A 7167-nucleotide genomic window follows, 5' to 3' on the forward strand; every position below is an offset into this window, starting at 1 on the left:
CTAATTTTGTCCTAATATTTGCTTCTGTGTGTGTGTGTGGTGCGTGTGCATGCGTGTGTGTGGTGCGTGTGTGTGTGGTGCGTGTACATGCGTGTGTGTGGGGGTAAAGTGGAGGATATTGAGTCTGACTTCATAAATCACCCAGACACTGATAAACTCCCCATACACCCACACACCGCTAATGGGCAACCCTTAAGGAGTGTGGGTGTCTCGTGCGGCGTTTGATTCAACATTTATTAACGCCCTCACACATACGTGCACACACACACACATACTCAAAAGAGCTTCTGAAGGACCGAGGAAAGGGTCGGTGGCATTCACATCGTTATTACAAGGCTGTGACCAAGTCAGGCTGAATTAATCATTGCTGATAGTGTTAAGATATATTTAGGCTTCTATAACAATATTTCCCAACATTTCCATTTCATAAGTTATATCCTGTCTCTAATGTAACTCCCTACTTCCCATCTCATATCCTGCCATCCCTCCTCATAACACAGTAATTGTCTGCCCCCACATCAAATACAGACACTCTGTGCTCGCACCTCATACAGTCAACCATCGTTACTCCCTATACTAATCCATCACATACCAGTGTAGTCACAACTCACATTGGCAATTTCTATAAAAGTCCTTCTCTGCTTACCCTATCATGCAATATGTACATCAGTCCAGCAGCCTCATTTTACATGCTACTGTAGGCTTACACATACAGTTTGGTTGTGTATTATATTGCCTTAACATATTAGTAGAACTAGATCACAGCACCCAGCAAGAGGCAGTGTAATGCCTTTGCGATTCCAGGGTATTACACATGCAGATAAGCATTGACCAACAAACCAATATTATACTGGGCTCCACTGCCCTATCATGTTGCCTCCCCCTCTGTCTTGATGTCTCTGAGGCTCTGACACCAAGGCACCATGCAGCCAGACCAGCTTCCACAGCTGCTGCTACAGCAGTCTAATACCAACACACGGCGCCATAGCCCAGCACTTCAAAAACTAATATAATTTCAACATGGCATGCTCTGAAGCTATTGTAATGATCTTTGGGGTCTTGAGAGAGTGGGGGGCTTTGTCTATTTTGACAAAAGAAACTCCCCAAAAAGAGACGGTTTAGGATGACAGTGGTAAGGGCGGCAGGTAGCTTAGTGGTTAAGAGCGTTGTGCCATTAACCGAAAGGTCGCTGGTTCTAATCCCCGAGCCGACTAGGTGAAAAATCTGTCGATGTGCCCTTGAGCAAGGCACTTCACCCTAATTGCTCCTGTAAGTCACTCTGGATAAGAGCGTCTGCTAAATGACTAGAAACTCAGCTGTAAATAAAAGGAAGAAACCTTGAGAGGAACCAGACTTTTAGAGGGAGCCTATCTGTACTCTGCCTTATTGGCCAAAGGTTCAGATTTTATGACTGAAGTAGTTATGCCATGCTGTGGGGCATAACAGGATGCAGCTAGTCAGGGGCAAGGCCATGCAGATGTGATCTGAGTTTGACAGTGGGCACATTGTATCATCTGCAATGTCACACTTAATGTTAACCCTTACGGAAAAACCACATGTGAAATGTCCATGTTTGCACATGTGGTTATGGAACACTTAACGTGATGATATTTCACAGGTGATGCCCTCTGCAAACAGAAATTCGTCGTTAGGATGTCACGCAGTCGTAGTGTTTTCAACGTACATATTTGACACACTTTGATGTACATGGTGCATGTTTATTCACACAGTGATTATTATTCAACATGTCTTCATCTGGGATTTGAACTCACAACCTCTTGGTTCACAGCATCCCAATCTTCCTGCTACGCCACCAAGTCTGTGTCAATAACTGATTTCACCTGTATTCCTACACTTTGGATTTAAAGTAAATCTCAGCTTTGTTAAAAAATAAACTCAAGAAAAACTATTATATTTATCATAGTGATTCAGGAGTAACATTAAAACAGAACAATATGCCCCACCAACATTAGACAACAATACAGAAAACCCTCAAATAATTAAATCAATGATGAGAGAATAGTCAGATTAGCTGATAACTAAAATAGAAGTGCAGATGGCAATCTTTTGCTAAGGGCAGAGATGTATTATAGGTAATGAATGTGTAGGGAACTTCAGAGAGTGCTACAGACTTTGTGCTGCAGCAGACAGATCAGCGTACCCCAAATGTGAGTTCAAGTCCCAGGTGGGGTCATATTGACAAGTCAGCACTAAGTGATCATGTTAATGTAATCATGTTGATTAAAGATCTTTACACTATCTTAACACTTACCTTAAAACACCCACACCATTTAATTACTTCCCTTACAAAAAAAAACATGAACTGTGCAGTTTCATGAGAACAACTGACCTCACATGTGACTCTTTTGTTTTCACGTGAACATTTCAGCTCAACATGTGAAAACAGCTATTTCACATGTAAAAATGTGAAATAGCTGTTTTCACATGTTGAGCTGAAATGTTCATGTGAAATCAAAAGAGTCACATGTGAGGTCAGTTGTTCTCATGTGAAACCATATGTTCACATGTATAACATTTAGAGCTCACACCACCTTTTCACATGAATAGAATAACGTTTTCACCTCCCATGTGAATTGCAGATTTATGTGAAAATCACATTTGCATTTTCACATGTGAAAAACCTTCAAATGTTGTCACGTGTAGTTTCATGGTACACTACATGACCATAAGTATGTGGACACCTGCTCGTCGAACATCTCATTCCAAAATCATGGGCATTAATATGGATTTGGTCCCCCCTTTGCTGATATAACAGCCTCCACTCTTCTGGGAAGGCTTTCCACTAGATGTTGGAACATTGCTGCGAGGACTTGCTTCCATTCAGCCATAAGAGCATTAATGAGGTTGGGCGATTAGGCCTGGCACGCAGTCGGCGTTACAATTAATCCCAAAGGTGTTCGATGGTGTTGAGGTCAGGGCACTGTGCAGGCCAGTCAAGTTCTTCCACACCGATCTCGACAAACCATTTCTGTATGGACCTCGCTTTGTGCACAGGGGCATTGTCATGCTGAAACAGGAAAGGGCCTTCCCCAAACTGTTGCCACAAAGTTGGAAGCACAGAATAATCTAGAATGTCATTGTATGCTGTAGCGTTAAGATTTCCCTTCACTGGAACTAAGGGGCCTAGGCCGAACCATTATTCCTCCTCCACCAAACTTTACAGTTGGCACTGTGCATTGGGACAGGTAGCGTTTTCCTGGCATACGCCAAACTCAGATTCGTCCATCGGACTGCCAGATGGTAAAGCGTGATTCATCACTCCAGGGAACGTATTTCCACTGCTCCAGAGTCCAATGGCGGCGAGTTTTACACCACTCCAGCCGACGCTTGGCATTGCGCATCTTAGGCTTGTGTACAGCTGCTCGGCCATGGAAACCCATTTCATGAAGCTCCGGACGAACAGTTCTTGTGCTGACGATGCTTCCAGAGGCAGTTTGGAACTCAGTAGTGAGTGTTGCAACCGAGGACAGACGATTTTTACACGTTACGTGCTTCAGCACTCAGCGGTTCCATTCTGTGAGCTTGTGTTGCCTACCACTTCGCAGTTGAGTCGTTGTTGCTCCTAGACATTTCCACTTTACAATAACAGCACTTACAGTTGACCGGGGCAGCTCTAGCAGGGCAGAAATTTTACGAACTGACTTGTGGAAAAGGTGGCATCCTATGACAGTGCCACGTTGAAAATCACTGAGCCCGTGGCCTCCCGAGTGGCGCAGTGGTCTAAGGCACAGCATCGCAGTGCTAGCTGTGCCACTAGAGATCGTGGTCCAGGCTCTGTCGCAGCCGGCCGCGACCGGGAGACCCATGGGGCAGCGCACAATTGGCCCAGCGTTGTCCAGGCAGGGATGTTCCTGTCCTATCGCGCACTAGCGACTCCTGTGGCGGGCCGGGCTCAGTGCACACTGACTCTGTCGCCAGGTGTACGGTGTTTCCTCCGACACATTGGTGCGGCTGGCTTCCGGGTTAAGCAGGCACTTTGTCAAGAAGCAGTGTGGCTTGGTTGGGTTGTGTTTCGGAGGACACACGACTCTCGACCTTCGCCTCTCCCGTGTCCGTACAGGAGTTGCAGCGATGAGACAAGACTGTAACTACCAATTGGATACCACGAAAAAGGGGGTAAAAATGTTTTATCACTGAGCTCTTCAATAAGGCCAATGTTTGTCAATGGAGATTGCATGGCTGTGTGCTTGATTTTATACACCAGTCAGAAACGGGTGTGGCTGAAATAGCCAAATCCACTAATTTGAAGGGGTGTCCAAATACTTTTGTAATATAGTGTATCACATGTTGAAATTTTGCATTTATTTCACATGAGATCATGTTTTCACATGTGTAGTTTCATGTTATCACATGTTGCTTTTACATGTTGTCACGTTAACACATTAACTTCACATAAGATCACAAGATATGTGATGCATATGTTTTTTCCGTAAGGGAATCTCCAAAAGGTAGCATATAGTCCAGAACACTCAGCCTTATGTTTATGTGTGAGTGTCCGTGTGAACTTGTGAACGTGTATGCTGCTGTATGCACTGCAGTGAGAGACATGGGCTGAGACTGAGTGTGTGTATTCCTTCACGTATTATTAACCTATGACTACAGCCTCGTTTTTAGAGAGTGGGAACCAGAGTGTCTCAGGCTGGAAAGTGCAGGTCTAGCCGTGTTCTGTTGACGAAGGGGCTGCACTTCAGAGGCTCCAGGACCCCCTGGCACCAGTCTCCCCAGTCCCCCAGACAGACTGTGAGCATCTGGGCTCCGTCAGCACCTCTGGCCCCTGCAGACTGCGATCTATATGACGAGTCCCGGACAGAGGAGTGGACTGGATCAGGGAGTGGGAAAATAAGAGCCTTGGTGCCAAATACTGTCTGCAGCCTTGTGAGAAATACACTTTACCTATTAGAAGTTCTGTATGACTAGAGAAGATGTACTGTATATATTTACCAATGTCTAGTGTCTTGATTTTCTGTAATTCTATCAGTTTAATTATATTCTAAATTGGAGTGGGGGTATGTATGGCGTCTGGGCACAAGTCTGTCTGAATGTAGTAGTAGTCAATAACATTAGTGTAACATACAGTATTTATACTGTGTTGCGAAGTGTGTTACAGATTGGATTCCATGTTCATACAAATACTCATGTAGACCTACTGTATGTGTCAAACTCTGGACTCATCCAGAGATAACTGTTGATCAGTTATATGTGTTTGATTGGTGGAGCTGGAGCATCCTCTTACAGGAAAGCTTTCACTGATTTGTCATGATTAATTATTATTAATTGATAAAAAATACACCTGGCCCAGTCAACTCAGTATCTTTAAAATGTTTGAGATATTTTATTTAAAATAATATAGATGTGATTATTATATTATGATTGATGATCTATAATTAAGTCCACCTGCCATGGCACTAAAAAAGCCTGTGTGTTGGAATTGAATCTGACACATACACAGTTCTGCGTGTTAGGTAATTTGTTGACGAGAGGCCAAATTCATTTATGGAACAGTGGTATTGGCAGGCCTGGACACTCTGCAAAAGCAATGATAATCACAGAGGTTTGGCGCGGTGTTGATGATTATTGTCATGAATCTTGTCCTGGAGGCAGAACTGAGGAATTTCCCCTTAGATAGGCCCGCTGCAAAGTCAAAATTGGCTATAGGGTAAAAATGTCTGGATTTTTTATTTTTTTGCTTTTTCAGGTTAGGTTTAAAATCAGATTTTATGACATGCTAGCTAGTGACCACTCTGCAGCGCTGCCTCCAGAACAAGATTAATGACAAAAAACGCTAACCTGTGTGACATGGACTGTTCAGGAAAGGCCCTTACACGCAGGCTTTCATTGGCCATTGCTCCGTTAGGTGGAAGCTAGAGGGAGATGTCTTCATAAGGCCATGAAGGATGACATTTCTCTTGGAGCTTGTAGATTATAGTATTTTCTGTAGCATGTAGACAATTTATGAGACGTTCTTTTAGAGGATGTAAATTATAATGTTTTTTATAGTGCCCTAGTTTTCTTAGGTAAATGGGGGTAAATTACATGCTGGATGCTGAGAAATGTTTTAAGGCTGAACAGAAAGATACAGTAAGGGCCCAGGCACATCCTCTTTGGGGAGTTCAGGGATATGGGGTAAGAGTAGTTTAACAATTTTGGAACTTCATGTCGGTTGATAGAGGACCCTGTCTCAAGCTTCCTAATCACTGTTCAGGTTTCTTTAAAACACACTGTTAATTAGCCTCATTGACAGTCAAACTGGTGTTGTCACCCCCCTAGGACGTACAGCTCTCAGACCCTGCCTGTTTGTTACAGTCTCCCACTCAGTGTCGACTGTAAGACCATGGCTGGCAGACAGTTAGTGGTTTGTACAGCGGTGCTGACTGAAAATGGCACGCTTCCTGTTGCTTTGCAGCTGCCACCTCTGCTACTTCCATTATTTTCTGTAATATGCAGATGTTGTATCAACATTCCCCAACAAGGGGACTACAATAACTGTGTGATTCATGCATGTTTCAGAGTCACGTCAATTTCTCAAGTGGCACAATTAAAGGGAGAAATACTGTACCAGGTTTTTCACAGGCGCTGAAATCTGAAGAGTTTTTTTCTTTCTAGGAGGACTGTTTCATAAGGGTTCAGAAATTTTTATAGCCCTTTTCCTGAGTTGAGCTGTTCTGTGAGTCTTTGTGCGGCAAACCTGATCTCGACCCTCAGCGTATATGGAAATGGGGGTAAGGTTTTATGGGCCAAAAGGAATCGACACAGTCAAGCTCAGGGGGCATGAATATTGGATGTTATTTCTGGTCTCTTTTTTATGTAATCCATTGCCAATCCATTATTAATAGATGATATCATATCCAGAACTAGTGGACAAAGCACTACTGAGGGGTACTATGAAAGGAGTTCTATGTGTCAGAGGATGGCATAAAAATGCAGTTGAAGTTATATTATTTTATCACTGTCATCTCTCACTTTCTGACCTGTGTTTCTGTACTATGACTGTTCTTGGTTGAGTGTGCTTTATGGAAAATAATATAGGAAATCCTGCATCTGTGGGTCTGAAATAGTATCAAATAACACCCAAATACAAGTTTAATGGATTTTTGACCATTAGGATACTTTGCTATTCCACAGTGAATGAAGTAGATATATTTCTGC

Source organism: Coregonus lavaretus (genome assembly GCF_964263955.1).
Source record: "Coregonus lavaretus genome assembly, chromosome: 36".
Taxonomy (NCBI): domain Eukaryota; kingdom Metazoa; phylum Chordata; class Actinopteri; order Salmoniformes; family Salmonidae; genus Coregonus; species Coregonus lavaretus.